This window comes from Manis javanica, chromosome 4, assembly GCF_040802235.1.
Source record: "Manis javanica isolate MJ-LG chromosome 4, MJ_LKY, whole genome shotgun sequence".
Classification (NCBI taxonomy): Eukaryota; Metazoa; Chordata; class Mammalia; order Pholidota; family Manidae; genus Manis; species Manis javanica.
Window position 1 is genome coordinate 123,391,712 of NC_133159.1, and position 23,144 is coordinate 123,414,855.

Consider the following 23,144-nt stretch of genomic DNA (forward strand, 5'->3'; position numbering starts at 1 on the left):
CTGCCCTCAGAGAAGGTTGTTAGAGCAGTAAAGAAGGAAAAAATAGAGAAAGCCATGCTCAGCTTTGATGTTTCAAAATGAACATTTGAACCCATGGTAGAAGCAATAGTTTGAGAGAAAGGGGTGTTGGACTTCCAAAGCAGAGCCCATAGGGACCCAGAGCATAAAGTTTATTTCCAGAAAAGTAGGCAAAAAGAATCCATGATCAGTTAGAGCCAGTTTTTGCAACCACTCATATTAGGCTAACATTTCCTAATGGAAAAGAGGAGGAAATGATGAACAGTCTTGAGAGAGGGCTCTGTGACCTGTCCCTTGGAGCTCAGAACCATAAGGCCAAGAGCAGAAAGAACCATGGCTCTGCTGCCATCGTGGAGACACAGCGATAGATAAATTGAGTCCAGGGTCTAGGGAAATGGGCCTGATCTCTCAGGCCCCATGGGGTTAGGGAAGAGGCCAAATGCCTCCTATTGAATCTTTACGGCTGGTAGATGCTAGCATCTCCTCATCAGCTGTATGGATAACAAAATGGCCTTTGTGGACAAACCACCAGATACGTGAGGGCTGAGGCACCCCAGAGGACCAGCAAGGATGAGCAGTGACAGACAGGGCCAGTAAGAGAGAGGCCATGGTGCTAGAAGCAGAAGGGAAGATGTGACAGTCAAGAACCAGGTACCACTCCCAAAGCCTGGGCCGCACTCAGGTTCCTAGGAGCTGGGTGCAGTCGTGGAGGAAGAAGGATGGAAGGGCTGGGGATCTGCCTGTGAAAACCTTGAACTGCTTGAGTTTGTTCTGAAATTACAAAGATTGTTTCTACTATCAGGGGCACAGAGCTAGAGACAGAATTCAAATTCAGTGATGGGAAATAAAGAATATTACCCTATATTTTGCAAGCCTCGATTGGAAGTCTGTGAAATGGCACTTGCCAGATTTTAAACTCTGGAAAGCTCAAAGACATGAGGACAGGAAGGTCCATGGCAGCCACAGCAGGAGGCTCAGTGACACAGGCCAGTTTTATGCTGTTTGTATAAATCCTAGTTGGTCCAAACCAAAATTTGGCCACATTATTCTAACCGTGAAACACAGAAAAGGGACAGGCTCTAAAAGGGTGAAGTGTATGTGCCCGGGCCATCTCCTTTCTGGATCAAGAGCACAGCCGTTCCTGACCAGGTAACAGATGCGGTGACCATGCATCTCAAAAGGGGAGCTGTGTGTGCCACTCTGGGTGTGCAAAGTTGTCTCAGAGACAGAGGCCGGGCCCAAAAACGTCGGGATGTCTGGAACTACTTGTGGAGATAACAGAGTGGCTTTATGGATCAACGGCAAATAGGAGGTCTCAGAAATCCCAGACGAGGCCAGCAAGGACAGGCAGTGATCAACAGAGCCAGTGAGTTCAAACTCCTTAGTATGACAAGGAAGAACCTTCATGATGCGACCTTGTTTCCCTAATGAGCCCCGCTGAGACTTCCCAGCAGCATTCTAGTCTTGACCCCTGAAGGCTCTAAGCCTGCCATACTATCTTGCCCCTGGGCATTTGCACAAGCTACCTCTCTGCCTGAATTATTCTCTCCCTCCTTATCAGCCTGGCAACCCCTACTTAGCCTTCATGTCTTGACTTGAGCTAATGTCTTCCAGAAAGCCTTCCTGCATTTTCCCAAAGTGGTATTGTTGCCTTTCCAGTGAACACCCATGGCATCCTGAGCCTACCCTCGTTGCAGTGCTTATTGCACTGTATTTAATCATCTGTTTTCTTATCCATCTTCTCCACTAGACTGTCAGCTATATAAGTGCAGACGCATGTCTTGATCATCATTGTGGCCCCAGAACCTAATGCAGTGCCTGCCAATTAGAAGATGCTCCTCTAAATATTGGTCATCTCAACAAAGTTAATGACCAAGGGGGAAGAAATAGCTTTGATCCAGACTATTTTAGAAAATCCAAACTGATGAGCTTGCCTTCAAGGGCAAATGGTCCCAAGCAAATAATAAACAGAGTCAGAAAGTTGTAGCCAAAGATTTGTATTCACTTGTTCCCTGGGGGAAGTTATTGCTTTGAGCAGCAATGTTACCGACCTGGTTCTTCAAGGAAGAGAACTCTCCCAGCCTCTTCACCCCTGCGACTAGTGTTCTGAGTCTGGGATTTTGGGGGTTCATTGTGTGGGCTTCCCCCATGGTTCCTTGTCTGCACAGGGTCTTTTCTTATGAACGCCCTGAACAGAAAGACTCAGTGGGAAGCTCTGTGCGAGGCACTTCCAGCGTCTGATTTAATCCTCACAAAAACATTGTGAAACAAAACCATCCCTCTCAGATTTATAGAGGTGAAAGCTGGGTTTCAGGGAGGTTAAATAACTCACCTAACATCACAGCTAGACAGGGGCTGAGTTGTTCTTTGGGTTAAAAAAAATAACCTGTCATGAGACTATTCAGTTTTTCACACAGCCGTTGGAAAATACATAATACTCCACTACCTGTTTTCAAAAGCTTTGGGTGACAAAACATGCACATACCTTGAAGAGTCCAGCAGGTGATAACTGGTAGTGCTACGGCAGGAAGAATAAAGGGAATTGTGAAATTCTCCAGCATCCTTGGAAACAATCAGGCATTTTTCTACTTTGATAGCCACAGTACTCTCAAGTGTAAGGCATGGGTTTAAGCAATAGTTTCCCATGCTTCTGATTCAAGTTGAAAATTTCCAGGAAGAACAGAATGTGTCAATTAGTTCAGTCTTTGCTTTTTTTTAAAAGAGATTATGTAAGTTGTTTACTCCCACAAACAGCCAGACAGAGTCCCGGTGCTTTTCAGTGGCCTGCACATCAATATTCCATGTAGTCATTAATCTTTCACAGATCACGTTACCCGAGGCACATGCCCTTAAATGCCCCTTTACCTAGATTGTGTGGCTCAAGTCATGAATGCCAACACCCATGATATAAATGAGCAGACACAAAGGGGTCTCTAGTGATTCGGAGAGCGCGTGCTCTGTTCATGGAGGGGTACCATGACTCAACGCCACCAGCAGTTGCCAAGTAGGATCCCAGAATCTAGGATCTGCTGGGTCTTTGTATTCTCCCAAAAAACCCATAAATCTGGAATTTCGCATGAAATGTCCTGATTTCTGAAACACTGTGTGAGCCAAACAGCAAATACCTGTGAGTAATTTTCCATCCAGCCTATGACCCCTGGATCACAGCCTGCAGTGCTTGCCCCAGGACCCAGGTCTTCCATGAGGTCAACAGAGCTGAGCAGTATAGCCCACGATCCAAGCGCACACAGTCCCGGTGGGTGGGGACTGGCAGCCCTGAGGGACCAGAGCAGGAGGGTTTCTTGTCCGATGACATTGGGCCCTGAGCCAAGGAAAAAGGAACTCTCTGTCCCTCAGGAAAACTGCAGTGCTCAACACTTCCTTATGGCCTCACTTCTAACATCTTTGGAAATTCTGCTACAACAGCATCTGCTCAGGCAATCTGAGGAATGGCTTTGGGAACATTATATGACACCTTTTATCTCAAGCCTGGGTGAGGTGAGCTACAAGTAACTATTTACAAGCAAGGCAGCAAGGCAGTCACAGGTACAGAGGTGTGCCAAGACGCCAGATGCAGTTCAGACAGACTCTGACCAGGGGATGGAACAGAACTCCGAAACAGCAGCGGGAGCTGTGAGAAGAGGCTGGGCTGATGGGACCACTCACAACTGTGTTCCTCTCCACAGACATCTTTCATTTCTTCAGGGAGGATGGTGTGGGGTCTTCCTGTAGCAAGCACTATGCTAGACACCAGGGAGACAGTCATGAGCACAACAATGTGTCTACTGGCAGAGAGAAGAGGAAGCCCCTCAGTTCTGCACTGTCCAAGCAATATGCCTTCACACAGCCTTGCCCTCACAGCAGCAGGCCTGAAGGGATTCCCAGGGCCCCCGCCTCCCCCCCTTTTTTACCTGAGACACCAATAGAACTGATTCCAACTTACTCTTCATCTCTTCTCACTTCTGCAGAAGAGGCCCTGTGACTCCCTAAACTCACCCCTCATCACCCTGCCTCTCACCCCTCATCCTCTATCCACCCGCTCCCCTCACTACCCAAACCCCCCCATGGGTCCTCTGCAACTCATGGTCCATTAACAGAAAAATCCCTATGTCTTCGGTTGCATCTAAATATTGCCTTCTCCTTTCTGTATTAACAGAACAGTGAATCCATCAAGAGCAGAATATTCATTTTAAAAATAATAATATTAATAGCAAAAACGAACATGTATGCATACTATTTTCTAGGCACTACTCCTAGCACTGTGTTTATATAGATTCCATTAGTCTTCATAACATAATTAAGCCCATTACCACCCGTTTTCTGATGAAGAAACTGAGGCACAGAGAGGACAGTCAGTTAGCCTATATTCGTAGAGTTTCCAAAGAGGAATACAGGCTTTGCATCAAGGACCCCAAAGCAGGTGTATGAAACTACTGTGATAATTTGATAAATTGCATTGCAGAATGGTCTGTGGTCACAGAGAAGACAAGTCCAAGAAGAGGCAACATGGGCCACAGGAGGGAAGTAGCACTAGGAGGGGTCCAAATCTGTTTGGGTCCAGAACCTGCCCATCAAAAACTCAAAGTATCTCTTAAAGACACAGCTTCCTCAACTGTCATTTCAAAAAGTGGCTGTTTTTTCATTCCCATACCCCTTGTTCCTTTAAACCTGGAGGTGGGGTAGGGACCCTCCTCGCTCTTTATTAATCACCGTATCACTCTCTCCCAACACTCTTGGTTTTGAAAGCCAAGTGCACACTGAATATCTACAAACCCCTGGCTCACTCCCCTCTTTCCTACAACATCTGAGCATCTGGCTCATTGTCACCCTCTCCAATACTACTTTAATTTTGATGCTCAGCTATTTCGCCTTCCAAAGAGAAAATCCCCTCAATGTCCTGGATTCGCAATCCCATGACCTCCTCTATTCCCATCCTAACTCCTCTAACTCGGCCACCCCCTCGCACGGCCATAGTCTAGGCCTCTTAGCACAGGTTATCCACTCCTCCATTATCTTAATTCTAAGATCTTACTTTGCCAGTTCCAAAATTATTGACCCCTCTGTGATACAAATACATCGGTCATCACCACCTTTGCACTGTCCCTCAATTTCTTCATATCCTCACTTTTCTTCTTACCGTGCTAACACTTAATAAGTATTATTATCATTACTCTCTAGCACATGACTCCAAATCCTTTCTTCCTCTCTCCCTAACTCTGTCCTGGAAAAACACAACCCTCATTAAGCATCACTCTCGAATTATTCTGAACCTTCATCTAAGCAACTGAACTTAGTGGGTGAAAAATGCACCTGCATACAGACTGGCTCACCTCTAATGCTTGAAGACCAACCTCAGCTGAGCCCAAAAGCTACTTTTGATCCTGCTACATGTTCCAGGTCATTCATTCATCCACTTTTTCACCCAGTGCAATTCTGAGGCAATCTATCAGAGGACTAAACAACTATTTCATAACTCCTCCTTCTACCTACTCCTCAAGCTCAGCTAAGAGCATAGAAGCCATCAGAAGAGAATTCCACAGGCTCCCACCAGCACATCTACCAGCCCCAGGGCATCTGGCTCATACACTCTGCCTTCCCTCCTGGTACCATGGAAGGAACTGAAAGGCTGCTCTCCAAAGCCAGCCCCTCTGCTTGAAGCCATATCCTTATTTTTTTCCAATGCAAAAGGCATGATCAGTCTAGTACTCCCTCCCCTGCGCCACTGAATGCTCCCTCTCTCTTGGTCATTCCCATCAGATACAAAACAAAAGAGCCTCTGACCTTTCACTGCCTTCCGGCTCCCACCCCATTTCTCTGCTCCCCTTCACAGAGTTGTGCCTACTCTCCCCACCCCCACTATTTTTAATCCACTCTTCTCAGGCTTACTTTCCCATCACGCCACCAGATAGTTCTTATAGGTCATCAATAACTTCCAGGTTGCCAAATGCAATAGTCAGTTCTATCTTCTTCTTACTTAACCTCAGAAATATTTGACAAAGTTTGCCCCTCCTTTCTGAAACCCTTTTATGGTTTGCCCCCAGAATGTTTCTCTCTCTAGATGCTCCTTGTGTGTCACTGAGTCTTGCCTCTTCATTTTCCCTCCTGGTCCTGGCTTGTATCTCAGACCTTTAAACCTTGGAGGGCCCTGGACTCAGCTTTCTAAAAATCTATTTGCTTTCCTATCTAAGGACCTCATCCAGTCTCATTGGCATTAAATCTCATTTACACTGTGGGCTTCCAAATTTCTGTCTGCAGATAGAGCTTTCCCATGAGTTCCAGACACCTCAACTCAACTTTGCATCTCTGTGGGATTTCTAATAGGCACCTCAAACTTTACATGAATAAAACCCAACTCCTGATTCGTCCCCAACACACACACACACACACCCCTCCGTGATCTTCAGTTCCTCCATCCTAAAACCGCAGAGGCATTCCTGCCTCCTCTTTTTCCCTTACTCCCAACCCTCAAACAACAAATCCTGCAGATGATGTTGGAAAGGCATTCCCTGCACCATCTCTCAACCCCAACGTGGCTGCATCCGAATGGGCCTTGGGACTGGAACATTTCCTTACCAAGAGATTAAAAAGGCCACCCAGCCTATGCTGCACTCCTCACCTTGCATGGGAGTCTCTCCCTGTTTCAGGCATGGTGAGTGTTCCTTTGTTCTAAGCATGTATGTCAGGCATAGTCCCACTTTTCAATATTTCAGACACCTTGAGAAAGAGCTGGGTCACTCCTCCGTAGCACTGATGGGGGTAACTAAGCCAACTGCCCTGTTTCGGCTGCCAGGTGGACCTGCTTGCCATGAGAGGCTGATGCTCACTGTTGGAGCTGATCTTGCTCTCTCTTCTTTTAGGTAAGTAAAGCATTATTCCATCCATTACTTGACTGTGTTGTTTTTCTCAGTGATGTCAGTACAAAGATGCAATGAGCAGAAGTGCATGGAATTCTTCCCTGGGATCGATAACCAGCGCACATACTCTGCTCAACACTCTAACTTCAGAATATGCAGCCACCACTCTAGTCTAAGCCATTCTTACTTGGATTGTGCAACAGCAAAAACTCCCTGCCTCCACCCTTCCCCATGACACCTGTTCACATGCCAGCCAGTGGAATCCTCAAAATACTTAACAGATCATGTCATCATTCTGCTCAAAAATAGCTTTTCATCTCACTCAAAGCAATAGCCAGAGCTGCCTACTACTTCTATGGTTTCACCTTCCATCGCTCTAGAGCTGGACCATTCTGCATGGCCACATTGGTCTGCCTGCTATTTCTTGAAATACCAAGCACGTTCTAGACTCAAGGCCTTTGCACTTTCCATTCCCTCTTGCCAAAATGCTCTTCCTCCATATATCTTCATAGTACAGTCCCTTGCTTCTTTCAGATCCCTACGTGAATACAACCCAACCACTGTATGAAGTAGTAGTCATACATTTTACTCCCATCCTGGGATAATAGAAGCTCCATGAGGCAGGGCACAGGATGGTGCCTGGAAGGTGTACAGGTGAACGGTGGTGGTTTATGGTATGAATGATCTCCCTGGAGCTTACCCAACAGTAGGGCAGACAAGCACTGAGTAATTGATTATATGTAATTCAGCTTATAAGTGTTGTGAAGGACAAGTACAGAGTGAATTAAAGGTGTATAACTAGCATTTTCAGGGACCTGAGGTAAGAAGGAACATGGTTTCTATACCCTAAGTTATCTTAATTCTCTAAGGATCAGATTTATGTCTTACTTGCCTCTGGGGTGGGGGTGGGGGGAAAACATGCCATAGACCCACCCAAATCAATTTGTTCCAGGAATTTTCATATTCTCAAGTATTCACTTACTCAACTAGCTCAGCCTCTTTTAGCTACATGCAAGGGAGACTCAGAGTAGATGGTAAAGGGCATGGGAGAGCCTGCATATCCAGTCCTTTAGGGAAACAGCATTTTCAATTTGCCCAGATGTAGCCATGTCCCCATGGTACACCCAGGCCCAGGGAGGGTTGGACAGGCAGGCGCCCTGTGCCTGGAATCAGCTCTCCCTGTCACTCAAAGAGGTAAGTAGACATGTGGGCGAGGGGCAATGTTCCCACTCCATCCCACTCCATCAGAACCTCAAGAGTAAAAGCTATCCACCTTATGCAGTACAGCACATAGTGGAAGCTTGATCGAGGATGGATGGGTGGATATGGATGGACTGAGGGGTAGAAGTAAGGATGAATGACTGGACGGTGAGTGGAGGATGGATGGATGAGTGGATGGATGGATGGATGGGTGAATGGATGGGTGGATGGGTGGATGGATAACAAATTGGGAAGTTGTCAGTCTGTTTCTTTCCCTTTCTAGGTCCTCTGGTTCTTTGAAGGCCCTGTGGAACCAGAAGGAAAATTAAAAAGGATCTGTGTCAGCCTAGTGGTTAGGTTCTCAATCCCCCTACCTTGGACTTGAAGCATTAAGGAATATAATTTTCCACAAATACCCTTGCCAACCAGCATCATTCAGCTTCTTCTTGTAACGTGGTGGTTGTGTGTTATCTTGGCTAGACTTCTCAAAGGTTCTGGAGCTCAAAACTGGCTTATCACGTCAGTTTTTGCCATTGGTCATCATCATCACTTTGATGATACAGTGCTTAGGGAGGCTTATTCTATGCCAGACAGGTGGATGTGCATGTAATATAAATCATCTCATTAAATCTCAACCTCCTTACACCTTGTAAGATAGGTATTTATTATATCTCTTTGCAGATCAGGAACCAGAGACCTACAGAAGAGAAGGCGTTTGCCCAAGGTCATACTTAGAAATTGGCAGAATCAAAATTCAGACCCAAATCTGACCTTTGCTCATTCCAGACCTCCACACTATCGGCCCAACAGGCACCATTTTTGTGCCCGATACTGTATGTTGTCCATTAAACACATGATCTCAACCGATTCAATCCTCATGTCAACTGCAAGCTACTTTTTTCCAGATGAAAAAACTGAGTCTCAGAAAGGTATTTCTAAATCATCTGCTCAAGGTCATAGTGCAAATGAGTGGCACAGGCAGATTTCATCCAGGACTGTCTGCAATGTCCAACTTCCTAATTTTATAAAAGAAAAAGGAGAAAAAAAGGTAAAGTGAAATACTGAAGGTCAACATCACTAATGAATGAGAAATGGGGCACTTGAATCAAAGTTGCCAAGTTCTCAAGAGCACCGCCACACCCCCTAAGAATGGTGCTCTGCATCCAGCCCCGACCGTTAATTCACTTGTGCACCAAGGGACAAGCAGTGAAGGGAGGCATCTGTCTCTGACGCTGCTCGGAGCTGAGCCAAGTTCCCAGGGCAGCCAAGCATTGGCCAGTCTCTCTGCAGGACAGGGCCCAGGTAAGGCAGGACAGGGCCAGGAAAGGGCAGGCAGAGGGGATTCTGCTAGGCTTCTGATCATGCTCATTACTGGCAAGACAGTGGAAAGGAAGCAACTTCAAGGCAACCTCCATCCACACAGCACTTGACCCAGCGCTTGTGTGTTTGCCTGCGGGAGGAATGTAAAATATCTGCTGGTTATGCACCACATTTATCTTGTTCTCTGTGCCCCAGAGTGTGCTGTTTACTTTCTCACTGGAGGTCCAATTATTTAACAAGGTGCCCAAGCCTGGAGAAGATTGCACATTTTAATCAAAGCACCAAATAAGCAAGCCTAGATGGCTTTACAAAACATATCTGAGGCAAATTTTGCACAGCAATGTCTGGGTATCAGGTAATTAAGTGAAAAGGGAAATAACTTCCCAAGGGGTGTAAACAAGCACACCAAATCAGTCTCATTTCAGTGTTCTGCTGAGTGGGGAAAATGGATTTCTGAGTGGACAGCAACCCAGGGCTCCTTCCTCCAATGTCGTGTGGGGCTCTGCCGGGCAGGGGATTGAGCTGCGGGGCCATGGCGCCTCCTGCAGGTGGAGGGGGAGCAGCAGCCCTTGGAGAGAGCCCTGGCAAACGTCCTCCGTTAATAGAGGAGGGGGAGGCCTGCTGATTTTCTCAAGATTGCCTGGCACCCAGGGGTGGATCAAAGACCAGACATCGGCTTTCTGATGCCCAGTCATTTACTTTCAGTCCACCAGACCAGTGCTACCCAGATGCCAGCTATTAACAACAACAGAAACAATAATAATAACAATAATTTGAACAGTGATAGCTGACATGGTGAGTGTACGTGCTGCATCAACCCATTAACCCTCCCGAGGACCTCATGGAGACACTACTATTATCCTTAGCCCAGTGTTGAGAAAACAGAGGCAGAGAGAAGGGAAGAAGCTGGCCCAAAGTTAGCACCAGTAGAAAGTGCTGTAGAGCTGCTGTCAACACAACCACCTGCCGTGCCTTCAAGGGGCGCCTGAGCCAGGCTCCGGGTGTCCGAAGCCTGCCCGGTGCCTAAGATGAGCCTGGGCACCTCTGCCTCCAGGCTCCTGTTTCCAAATCTGCTGTATCTGTTTGGAATCCCATTGGTCCTGGTGAGTAACTCGGTCTTTTTCTTCGCTCCTACAGAAGTGTAACAAAGACAAGAACAAAGCTAGAGAAACAGGCGAGATGCACAGGAAAGTGCTGTAAACTCTGGGATCACAAAACACAGAGCACCTCCCTTCAGCCCCCTGAAGAGCACTTTATACACTTTCTCTGCAAAGGCCCAGGGACATTTTTTACTGGTTTTCTTACAGGAATTTCTTGCTCTTTTCTCTGATGTAGATCTCAGTGGTGGTTCAGCCCCTAGGTCTTATCTCCTCCCTTTCCCCACCTCCTCTCTCCCTTTTCTCTCTTCTTCTGAGTGAAAAAACAAACCATTTGTTTCATTGGACAGTCATGACATGGGGGTCTCACCTTCTGCCCTGAGTTGCATATCAAGATACTTTCCTGTACAAAGGCAACTTCGTTTTCAGAGAGGGATTCTGGAACTAGATGCTAAGAAAATTCATTATTCACTTTGTGACACCACTAAATATAAGGTCTCCACTTGGATTTTTTCAGCCCACATATACGTTTATTTGCACAGCATATGGTTTCTACATGGTAACCCATACTGGGAACCAAGGAAGTCAAGTTTATTCATTTATTGTGTCTCCTCTAAAGCTTATCTTTCCTTGACTTTCACCCCCAAGATCTCACAATAAATGCAAACTTTATTCTGTCTGAGGCTGAAGGCTGTCCACCCATCTCCTGACTTCAGCCCCTGACAACCATCTCAAAGAGAGTATTAAGTAGAGGCACCCTGAGAGTACAAGCCTGGTTTGGTTCCATTCTGTCCCCCCAGAATCTAGCATAGGACCTGTGTACAGAAGGCACTCATTCATTCATTCATTCATTCAAGAAACATTTGTTCAGTACCTGCTATGTCCCAGGTCCTATTCTAGGCTTTAAAGATATAAGAATGAAGGAGATGTAGTCCCTGAGTTTAACGATGAACACATTTTGGAAATTTTTAAAATTTGGCTGACACGTCACAGTGACAAGTTGGAGAAAGCCTTATATTAACTTTCCAGAAACCACAGGGTACTTTGACAAACAGTCCTTGGAAGATTGCAACAATCTTCACTTTTTTCTGTGTCAGGTCCTTGGCCATAAGCTTGGCAAGACCTACCCACCATGCATGGGTCTGAGGGTGACCTGCCCATCATCTGGCTTTGAGCTCATCTGTGTGTTTTCCTTTGGCCAATGGGACGTTACTGTGAGTGAACACAAGCAGAAGCTTGGAACGAGCTCGCACCATGACTGAGAGAAGGACGAGCCTGGCATAACTCCCTGGTCCGGAGGGAAATGAGAAACACAGAAAAACAGTGCCTGACAGTGCTGCCCCAGCACCCCAGCAAAGGCCGACCTAGACCAGCCACCAGATGGGCATCCCCAGAGGTCTGAGCAAGCCCATTCAGTATGGGAGAATCCCAGCTGACCGCAGGCACTCAGTGGTCCTCACCTATCAGGGGAGGCAACTGAGGGGTTCTGATTGTTTGTATCCAGTTTATTGTGGCTGTTGATAAATAGTTCAAAATGTAAAGGGATTTATGAGTAGCTTCAAGGTCTGTAAATCTCAAGTTGAGCACCCTTATTCTCTGAGGGGACATGGCAAAGGACACAGGAATTACAGCATTGTGTTTTCAGCACTAGGATGTGTCAATAGAGCTGTTTTAGGAACACCTACCCAGGACTTGCTTAGTGGAGGCACCGATGCACACTCCGAGACCTGGAGAGCAGGCAGAGGTTAGTCCAATGAGTGGGAGAGGGAAGGGTTCTGGGAGTGGGAATTAGCAGGTGCAGGAAACGTGAGATGAGAGAAAACACGGCCAGTGTGGCATTTTGGTGGGACTGACAGCATTTCTGTTTCAGTTCTTCAAAAATTGAGAGAGGAGCCCTGGACCCTTCCCATTTTTGAGGATGCTCATATAATTAAATGCAAAGATGTGCTAAAAGAGGGTGTAAAGCTAGGACATAATTTAAGTATTTTTCATGGAACAAATGAGCAATTTAAACATTGAGAGGAATATAATGGTCCTATATATAGCCTTATACAGATGTAACATTAAATGCCTGGACATGTCTTTCATGAAGTGAGAGCTGGGCCTGATAGTTTTCCTGCCCCCCAACCCCAACCTTGCTTAAAATAGAGGGTGTGAAACATAGGAGGTGTTGCTGTGAGTTGAGACTCAGTAATTCCTTGTTAATTTGAATGAAGGGGAAGTGATGACACTTCAGAGGTCAGCAAGGAGAAGGTGCTCCCTGCTTGGTCCCCTTGTGGGCGCAAACTGGAAACCCTACTCACAGGGTCTGGTGCCTGGGCCGCCGTCACGCCACCTTGATCACAAAGAGGCCCCCCAGCCGTCCTCTAGACCCTGGAAACTGGTCCAAGCTACTCTCCACCCCACAGAGGTACAGAGTGCTGACGGTGTCGCACCGCCACCTAGTGGCCACTCCTGAGAAACCACGTTCTTCCCCTCGGGGATTTGTGAGGGTGGGTCTCCTCTCTGGGAAGGAGCAGCAAGTGATTAACAGGACTTAAGAGTTTACATATGATCTGCGCATTAGAGTCAATATAACGTACCTGGCCCAGATCCTGGCACGTTATGCTCAGCGCATAGTAACTGCAATTAATAGCATCGTTATTATTATCATGATATTGTAGAAGTACCTGAATCTCTTTGGAATTAACTGGGCTGTGGGAAAATAAAAATTTTGAGGATAACTGAGAATTCATTCCCCCTTTTTTTCAATTCAATAAATGCGTACTAAATATTAAATGTATGCCAGCACTGTGCCATGTAACTGGGACAGCATGAAGATACAAAAATGGCTAAGATGTGGTCCCTGCTGTAACACATTTCCAGTCCTGAAGGAGGTAGGCACAGAAACATCCAGCTCTCATGTGCTAAATACAGGCCTCCAGGGTGTTAGCTATGGCCACTTGGAAGCAGCAGCGATTCATTTAGATTCCTGAGGTTTGCCTTAACTCTGAGAATAAAATCGCATCCTTACCAGGATCCTATGAGGTCTGGCCCTGTGGCCTCTGCACTGCTTCTGGGCTCCCCTCCAGCACCTTGGAGAGCTCCTGACCTTCAAAGGGGAAACTAAAGTTACAGAATAGGCAGAAGGCCAGAGAGTGTTGGGGACATCGTTTCTGGAGTCAGGTTTCAAGCTGGATGACCTGGGACTCTGGTCTTATTTCCCTCATTGGTAAAAAGGAAGCTGTTAACAACAACCTGCTTCATGGGGCTGTTATGAGGATCAGATGAGTTTATATAAGGCATATATAGATATTCTTCAACTTATGACAGGTTTATCATTAGGTCCCAATAAACCCATCATGAGTTGAAAGTATCATAACTAAAAAATGCATTGAATACACCTACTGAACATCATAATTTAGCCTAGTCTACCTTAACTGTGTGCAGAACACTTACAAAATAGCTTATAGTTGGGCAAAATCATCTAACCCAGAGCTGGTTAGATAATGAAGTGCTGGCTATCTAATGTAATTTATTGCTACTATGCTGGAAGTGAAAAGCAGAACAGGTGCCAGGGTGCCCGCATGGTCACGTGGCTGCCAGTAGTATCCGGACAGTACGGGCCTGTATAGCGCTAGCCCAGGAAAAGGCCAAAATTCAAAGTGTAAAGTATGGTTTCTACTGAATGCATAGCATTTTCACACCATTGTAAGTACAAAAAAATCATACATTGAACCAACGTTCAATCTTCTGGACCCTTCATGACATCTGGGACTGATTTTGTAGGCTTTTAGGCATTTTCCATTATAAAAGCTTAGTCCAACCCCATTTAAAACTTCACTCTCTTATATGACCAGCTCACCCCCAACCATGTAGGATACTAGGACTTGGGGGAACAAATGGGGGGCACCCAGTCAACTCCCTCTCTTCTCTCCTTGAATTTTCTCCTCTATCATCTTGTATGACTCTAAATCCTAAAGGGGCCTCTCACTGGCCTGTAGTCTGGCAGCAAGGACAGGATGAAAGATGATTCCACTCATGTTGCATTTGACACTGGGTGTGGTTTGATGGGAGGAGAGGAACTATGTCTGATGCACCCAGATGCTGGTGGCCTCTATGAGGCAAGGATCTTTGCATAGTAAGGTTCTTGGCTACCATGGAATGCTGTTCTTAGCGTCACACCGCCCAGCCCCGCTCCCCTCCCAGAGAGTGTCTCTGCAGGCAAGCCATGCAGCCCCTGGCCCCCAGCTCATGCCCCCACCCCTTCTCGAAGGTAACCTCTCATCACCGGGTCTGCTGGGCCATGAGATCTGCTCTGGCAGGGCCTTCCGTGGTCACCACAGCAGCACATTCTGGATACAGTGCCTGATATGTGTGGGTCTTCATGGCATTTGTCATATTTTTCCTTCCCAGAAATGGAATACAGATGGGATTACTATCTGTGACTACTGTCTGATGTTTTTAGACAATGTATCAAAAGGGACCTACACATCCTCCAAAAGGTGCACCATGCATCTTTCAAGGGAGAAGGATACACATCACCTGCAAGCCCCTGTGTAAAGCCTTGGTGCTCAAGAAGCTGCTTCCTGCTCTTTCGATAAAAATGCCTCTATACATATGTTGGAGCGAAATTCATCTCTTTGTACCTTAGTGAAGCAAAATGAAGTGGAACAGGTTATTAAAATGAGACTTTTCCTGTCTCCGAGTTTCAGCTGAAGCCCCAAAGCTGAGAACAATGGGTGCCACATAGACCACATTGAGGTGTTGGGTCATATATGGCAAAGGGCACTGCCCAGGGCTACTTCTGCTTTCATTAGGCCACCGTCTGTCTTCAGTCTATGCAGAACAAAGCCAACACTTGCAAGAAGATGAAGAGATGAAAGGTGGTGAGGTCTTTGAAGAGAGGTACTGGAATTCTGTGAGGGTTGCTCTCCACGCACAGGTGAGACAGGAGAAAGGTGCTTTGTGGCCACCACCTCAACACAGACTAAGGGGGAAGGCCTCAGAGAGCTACTGAAGGCTGGACAGGAGCCAGGCTCACGCTCAGAGTCTACAGTCAAGAGGCTGTGGCTGAATACAGAGGGCTGCCTTAGGAGCAAACTGCTCTTCCATCAGGAGGGTTTGACCAAAAGCCCACGATCAGTGGTCCACACAGAAGCCTGAAGCAGGGAGCTGGTCACGAACCTTCTACAAGGACACCTTGTCTTAACGTGTCAAATGATAAGATTTATTTTTAAGTTTTATTAAGATATAATTGGCATCAATAAAGTGCACATACTTAGAGGATACAGCCACGAAACCACCTCCACAATCAAGATAATGAACATATCCATCACTCCAAATGTTCCCCTCGCTCCTTTGTGATCCACCCCTCCCACCAGTCCCTGCTCCCCTGGGGAGAGGGAATCACTGATTTGCTTCCCACCACTATGAATTAGTTTGTATTGTCGAGAATTTTATGTAAGTGGAATCAAACAGTATGTACACATTTTTGTCTGCCTTCTTGCACTCTGTGTAATTATTTTTAGATTCACCCATGTTGTTGTGTGCAGCCATTGTTCAGTCCTTTCTGTCTCTGTGTGTACTTCAGCATATGAATGTACCACAATTTGTTTCTTCATTCATCTATTGGTGGGTGTTCGGATGGTAGGTGGCAGGAATTTGACTGATTATTTTCTGCTCCATTATTTTTAGTAAGATTCCGTTGTCACTTGTATTGCTTTTATAATCAGCATACAAGTAAATGATTTTTACATGAAGAGGAAGAGAAGAAGATTGGTCATGAGGGCTTCCTGGCAGGGGTGAAGCGATCTCAGCAGAGAGGCGGAGTGCATGCCATGGGGGCAGGCTTGTGGGGAGAAAGGAATCGTAAGCAGCCAGCTTGGTGGCTTCAGCAGACGCAGCAGTCAGAGGGCTCTCCGAGGAGACGCCAACGGTGCCACATAGAGAACATCACCTGTGCACACCCACCATACCTGGTCACAACCGTCCTGAAAGACCTCTTCCATCTTCTCCCCCAATGCCTATGGCCCCAACACACAAGGTCCTAAAATGCCTGCTTGGAGGTCAGGGGAGGTAAGGAAGGAATGAGAGAAGCAGTCACTTTATCTTCCCCCTCTGCTGATTTCTGAACCCAAAATAGATCGAAGTGATGGAAAGAAAGTCGAGTTTGTGAGATGGACTAGATTTCCCAGAACCTGAAAGTAATCAAATAAACTTTTTTTCTTGTTTTTGTCTAAGACTAACCAGAAGAGCTAGTGCATTGAACCAATATATTATCCAGGGGCAAGGAGCAGGTAAAAATGGGCAGCTCTGGGAAAGAATGAAGTTTTCTGCTTGACTCCAGTTCATTCAATAAACCAGTGGCCAAAGTTGCACCTGAATGGCACCAAGAGTCCACAATTTCTGCTCTCAGGATGGCCAAAACACGGGCACACATAGACATGCTCATACCTTTAAAAGCAAATTTGCCTGGCTGAAGCCATCTCTTGATACCCTCAGGAGCTCAACCTGAGGCCATGGGCACAGGCACTAAGCATCTACTCTCATCACTAGGCATTGCGTGGAAGCTCAAGACTGTTGAGAATGTGGGCAAACGGTGAAGAACATCCTCCCCACTGATTCCCAAACTTGACATATGTCAAAGTGATGGAAGGGACAGTCTGGAGTTTATATATTAGACTGGGTTGGATTTTGACCATAACAGAGTATCAGTCTATAATAGAATGAAAGATACATAGTTTCATCATCATTCCCCATCTGGTGAGTCCCTGTTAAAGCATGAGACAGTCATAGCTACATTCTTGACCCTCATCAGTTTCCTCTTTGCAACAGCTCTCCAAAGTATCCCACTTTACAGATGCAAAAACTGGTGTTCAGAAACATTAAATTACATGTCCAAGATCATACAGATGGAAAGCAGCAGAGATGGGCTCAAACCCAGTAGTCTTTGGTTGCAAACCCACGAGTCTTTCCACCCTATCACACTGCCCCTGTGGGCTGGTATTGAATGAGATGGAGGGCACAGCGAGTGTAGAAACTTGAAATGCTCTCTCTTCTGAAATGTCAGGTGGTTGTCACTAAGACGGAAGGCCAGTAGACTGATTTCCAAGATGTCTCATAAACTGGAGTCACCTACCTTGGGGAATTTTCCATGATCCTAGGTCTGATTCCTGACACTTGGACATCACAAAATGTGAAGAGGGACTCATCTTTCTGCAGAGAAACTTTAATCAGACACAGAGCACTGGTGTGTGAAATGCAAATGCCAATTCCTTCATTCACAGTAAGAAGTTATTGACATTGAGACCTAAAAACTCAAATTGCGTAGGATTAGCCCACTCTTACACCAGACGCAGACGCCAAGAGAAGCAATCACCAGCTGAAAGTTTCTGGAGAGCCTGGAATCAGAGCAAGAGGAATTTGATGACCCAGAGCTTAAGGCATCCAGCTGAGGAGCCTGGTGCTTCTTTCCACTTCACAAGAAGGATGGTCTGCCAGTGGGACCCCAGACACTGTAAGTGTGTGGGCTCCACTCTCTGACCCCAGGGAACCCGAACTCTTGCAGTCATTGTAAGGCTCCTTCTTCCCTGGAATGTGCTAGAATGGACTGGGCTGATATTGGCTCTGATACCCCCATTTCTTTTTCCTTTCAGAGTCGGCCAGTCCTTCCTTTGACAGACACATCCTTTCTTTACTGTAACACATTCAGTGGGTGGCCCTGGGGGCTGGCTTACGTGGGATCTGTGCCTCATCCTCCTGCTGACTCTGTATATTTTTTCTGTGATCTATCATGTCATCCGACAGCTTGACCCCCAAAGAGCAGTCCTACCTCCTGCATTTCCAAATCTGACACAGCAAACGGCTACTGTGTGCCCACGGAAGGATGATGGAGGGAAGGTGGGTACAGTCTTTGTCTGTGAAGGGTCTTATATACTTGAATATTAGATTTTAAAAAGGTGGAACTAGTTTCAGTTAGGGCACATGCAACCATTGCATGCAGAAGACCCTCAAAGAAAAGGATGAACATTAATTCCCAGATGCTTAATAAGGGCCTGCTACTGCACTAGGGATCTTAATCAGCACAAAAATCCTATTAGGACCCTCATTTTACAGTTGGGAGGAGTGAAACTCAGATGCCCTGACTGCCAGTTTCCAGAGAGCTGGGCTTTCTACACTGACCTGTATAACTCTGAGTTTCCACTGGGAACCCAAGAATTAGAAAAGGCACTGATGAATGACGATGTTTTGTGAGCTTCCAATGAAGTTACATGGGTACTGTGGCTGAAATTGAAAGGAAAAGAAAGCTTGAGAGAACCTGTACCTCCCAATTAGCAAACTACTTTCTCAGCTGAAAAACTTAAGAACTTTCTAGAATGTTTTGCGAAGAGTCTCTGATATTTGAAAGGGTTGCATTTCCACAGGGTATCATTTAAATCCAGCCAGACTGGGTCTTACTGCTACAAACCAGCTTAGCAGCCTCTTCACATCATTCCATCCTGAATCATTAGGGTGATAAGGTCAAAGGCTTCCAGGCTCCTTCAGACAACAAAGGGAAAAAAATGTCCCTGTGAGACACCTATGAGAGTGGTTACTGCCATGCAGAGCTCACCCACACTTGCAGACAGTGAATCCTTTAAAGAAATAATAAGCAGCTCAAAGGGACAGAGACGAAGTTTGCTCTTGGCCATGGCCAGGAAGCAGTCCACTGGAAATTCTCCATTTCCTCCCATCACTCAGGCCCTGAGCATCACTGTCCTGGCAGCTGTTACTTGGCAAACCCCAACACGTCCCATACTTGGCTTTCTGACCCTTGTCATTTTATGCAACAGAGAAACGAAGACAAAAAGAAACCCTGGGAGGAATTCCACTCCCAGAGATTGAAAGTCCAAAAATATAGGGGCAGAGAAGCAAGAGAAGATGATGGATTGCCATCATGGCACAATGCTCACTTCAGAGTCCCGGCACCAGGTCACTCCACAGCTAAGATGCAGAGAGCCCTCCCTCACGTAGAAGCATTCATGGTGTATTCAGCTCATGGGTTCAGGCCAGCAAAGTCTGTGAGGAAAATAAAAGCAAAGGAAGAAAAGCAATAAAATGAGCACTTAACAAGTTTTCTTTAAAATATATTTGATTTCATTTAATCCTCCAAACACTATTATTATTATCTGCATTTTATGGAGCAGGAGATTGAAGTGCAGAGGTGTTAAGTATGCCCCCAACTCATAGACCTAGTAGGATCAAACCCAAACACATAGGAGAGGAAGGTCCATACTCTTTTCATGAAAGTGCAGATTCTGGTCTTAATGTACCAATTAGAGAAGGAAAATTTACAAGCTTACTCATTTAGCACCAAAGAAACCAAATGAGTATTTTTAAAGAATGATATATGTTACTTTTTTGTTCTTTCTTTCCCTTTGGCCAAGCTCCATTTGGTGGGCTAAATGATGCCCCCCCACATTCCCACCAAAGATGTCTGCAGCCTAATCCCTTGAACCCATGAATTGTCAGGTTCCATGGAAAGGGGGGGTTAAGGTGGCAGATGGAATTACGGTTGCCAGTCAGCTGGTCTTGAGGTGGGGAGATGATCCTGACTTATCTAGATGAGTTAAATGCAATCACAAGAGACCTTAAGAGTGGCACAGGGGTGGGAGAAAGTCAGAAAAAGAGATGCAACCGCAGCTAAGGGATCAGAACACTGCTCTGCTGGTTTGGAGATGAAGGAAGGGGCCATGGGACAAGGAATGTGGGCAGCCTCTGGGAGGCAGAAAAGAAATGGATTTCCTTCCAGAACCACCAGAGGGAACGCAGGCCAGCTCACCCCTTGATTTTAGCTTAGTGAGACCAATATTTAGCTTCCAATCTACAAAAATGCAGGTAAACATTTATATTGTTTCATTCCACTAAGTTTGGGTTAATTTGTTCCAGCAGTGGCAGAAAACTCATTTAGCACATGGAAACCAAACCATCTGCAGCAAGGTGCTGGCTTCCATGGTGCTGGAGAGCAGGAGCAGGCCATGCTTGTTCGAGGCAGACCCGCGCTCCCATCCCTGCCTGACGGTGTGCGCCTGAGATCACCTGATCCACCCATCACGTGCCAAGGAAAGCTGAGATAGTCAAGTCTTAGTCAGGAATGGTTCAGGTGAGTGGACATATCCCTACTCACTGAGACTCAAGTTAAAAAGGAAGACTCTTTAGAAACAGAGTGAGACTTACAGAACCAAAATACCCAGAGGGGGTCTCTCTCCCTTCCCCCCTCCTCTTGCCTCTTTCTCTCTGGGCCCCTCCTCTTCTCTTTGCCATGCATATGTTATTTATTCTTCTCTTCCTGCAGACACTGCTTCACTTATTCCTCTGTTTGCACAAGTTCCTCAGCATGGCCATGCAAGGATGGTGATCTCTGGCCCAGTGACCTTCCAACCTTCCAGGTTGTTCCTCCCAACAGGCAATTATTCAGTCTCCCCATCCCTGATCTAAATGATCAGAACAGTAGAGAAACTGAAAAGCTGAACTCCAATCTGGTGTTCCCTCCTGACTCTACCCATCATGGTCAGCATAGAGGGGCTGGGAGCATTTACCACAAAGGCCTGCCACATCAGAGGCTGCAGGTTGGGTGGGTCCTTAAGAAGGTAACAGGCAGAAGGGAGGAAATGATTGGCATCTTCAGGATATTTACACACCCTAGAGATGGCCTTGTCTTTGGAAAATGCAATACATGACCTCTATGGACTGAGCCCCCATTTGCCTCTGTGACAACTTTTTCTGCTCCACCATTCTGTGATTCACAGACTTTTTCAGTATGTTAATATATTCAGCCAACCAGCATTCAGATGTTGCTGATCTGGGAAGGAACCATTCTGTAGATTTCTGGTGACTTTGCATGTATCACAGTTTAACTCTCAAAGGAAAAGTAAGATTGCCTGGTTCTTGAGGGAAGGGACAGCTCACTGGGATCCCCAAGTTTGGGTGACTATAATTAGTAGTAAGAAGAAGAAGCTAACATGGGGTTTTGAGTTCAGAAAATGCAATCCTTCCAATAGACTTCATGTGGTAGAGAAGGTAAGTGATAGGGTAGAACATGAGAATGAGATTCAGATTGCTGGGTGATTTAGGCAGGGCCCCACAGCACTGAGAGAAAATAACAATTTTGTTCGTTTATTGGAAAATAAAGCCAGCTGCTCTATATTTGCTATTTCTAATTCTCACACTAGACCTTCCAGGTAAGACTGCCAAAGTCCCACAGTTATTGGACCATCTCACTTGGAAGGTCAGACCCATCCCCAAAGACCTCAACCCACGTCCCTGAACTCTTGGGACTGACTTGGATGAGAGCTTCCTGTCCATCCTTCAAAGTGTACCCCAGACACCATCTCCTGTGCAAAGCTTCCCTGGCTTCCCATGCAGGCTTAGCTGCTCCTCTGGGGCTCCACCGGCAATCAGTCCATCCACAGACGTCTCCTGAAGGCTGTTCAAGCACCGATGGCGGAGCCTTCAGCTGGAATGGAGAACACCTGCACCTGCTCCCAGGGAGCTCAAGTGTGGTACGGGAGGGAAGTGTAGAGTGTTACAGAGAAATACAGAGGGCTGAGGGAGTGTCCCCTCAGAGAGGCAGAGGCCCAGCCGGGAAGGCCAGGACAGCTGGCTTCCTGAGAAGCTGAGCCTAGAGGAAGAGCACAGGGTTAGTAGGTGGAGCGGGGACCAAGGGGTACTCTGGGCAGAGACAGGAACAGACGAGAGGATGGCGTGTCAAGGAACTGGTGGTCTTTCTGTGGTGACTGGCCCAGAGGGAGTAAAGGGATGAGAGGCCAGAAGAAGGCTATAAAGATTGTTAGAGCTTTTGGGCTGGCTTAGGAATTTGGGGCTCTATCTTAAAATGCAGGGGAGTTTGGGAAATGGGGGGCATTGACATGAGAATACCATGGTGTGAGCTGAAGTCATTTGGCTGCAAGGAACAGAAATCAATTCAAGGTAGCTTACGTGTGTTAAATAGACAACAACAGGCTCTCAGTGGAGTCGCTCGTGCTAAGCCCCAAATCACCAAACCAAGACTTAACTAGAGTCCTGGTTCTCCCAGAGATGGAACCTTAACCAGTCAATCAGGGATCGCCAGATCAGCGCTCACTAGGCCGTCGGCCTCACAGACCTCCAGCGTCCCCTCAGGGAAAGTGACCTTGCAATAATCAACCCATGCTTTTGCCTGGTATGACTCCCCTGTTTCTGCTTCCTTCTGCCTATAAAAGTTTTTCATTTTGTACAGTTTCTCACAGCTCCTTTCTTTCTGCCAGATTGGATGATGCCCTATTCAAATCAATTTTTGCTCGAAAAGAAAAAAACCTCTTAAACTGAGGCATATTAAAAATTTTATCTTTTAACAAGTGAAATGAGGGAATTTCTTATAAGTGGATTTGTTATAAGGATTCTCAGAAATTTAATGAAACGTAGGAGTGACAATAGTCCTCAGGAAGGGCCAGAGTCAGGGTGTGGAAAATCATCAGAAACCCAAGAGTTAGTCTCTCTCCATCTGTTGCTTATGCTGCTCTCTCTGTGTCTACTCATTATTTTCTCCTTCTTGTTTGCAGCTTCGCTTTCCCCGCTTCTCCCAAAACAGGGTAGACACAGTCGCTTTACAGCCCTCAGGCTATAAATTACAGTTGCAGTTACACAGAGAGACACC